Here is a 791-nt window from a genome sequence, read left to right on the forward strand (position 1 = left end):
CTCACTCTCACACGCTCACTCACACACGCTCACTCACACGCACACACACGCTCGCTCTCGCGCTCTCTCTCGCTCACGCTCACACACACGCTCACACGCACGCTCACACGCTCTCTCACACGCTCTCTCACTCTCACACACGCTCACTCTCACTCACGCACACGCTCACTCTCACACGCTCGCTCACACACGCTCGCTCACACACGCTCGCTCACACTCGCTCACACACACTCGCTCACACACACTCGCTCACACACACTCACTCACACTCTCTCACACACACAGTTAGATACACACACACACACAGTTAGCTCGCGCTCTCTCTCTCACGCTCACACACGCTCACACGCACGCTCACACGCACGCTCACACGCTCTCTCACACACGCTCACTCTCACACACGCTCACTCTCACACACGCTCACTCACACACACGCACACACGCTCACTCGCACACACGCTCACTCGCACACACGCTCACTCGCACACACACACGCGCACACACACACGCTCTCTCACACACACACACACACGCTCACTCACACACGCTCGCTCACTCACACACGCTCACACACAAACACACGCTCACTCTCACACACAAACACTCGCACACACACACACACACACGCTCACTCACACGCGCACACGCTCACTCACTCTCACACACACTCACACGCGCACACACACACGCTCACTCACACGCGCGCACACACACACGCACGCGCTCACTCTCACTCACGCGCTCACTCTCACTCACGCGCTCTCACTCACACACACACACACACGCGCGCT

This window comes from Sinocyclocheilus grahami, unplaced genomic scaffold (genome assembly GCF_001515645.1).
Source record: "Sinocyclocheilus grahami isolate Dianchi unplaced genomic scaffold, SAMN03320097.WGS_v1.1 scaffold857.1, whole genome shotgun sequence".
NCBI classification, from domain to species: domain Eukaryota; kingdom Metazoa; phylum Chordata; class Actinopteri; order Cypriniformes; family Cyprinidae; genus Sinocyclocheilus; species Sinocyclocheilus grahami.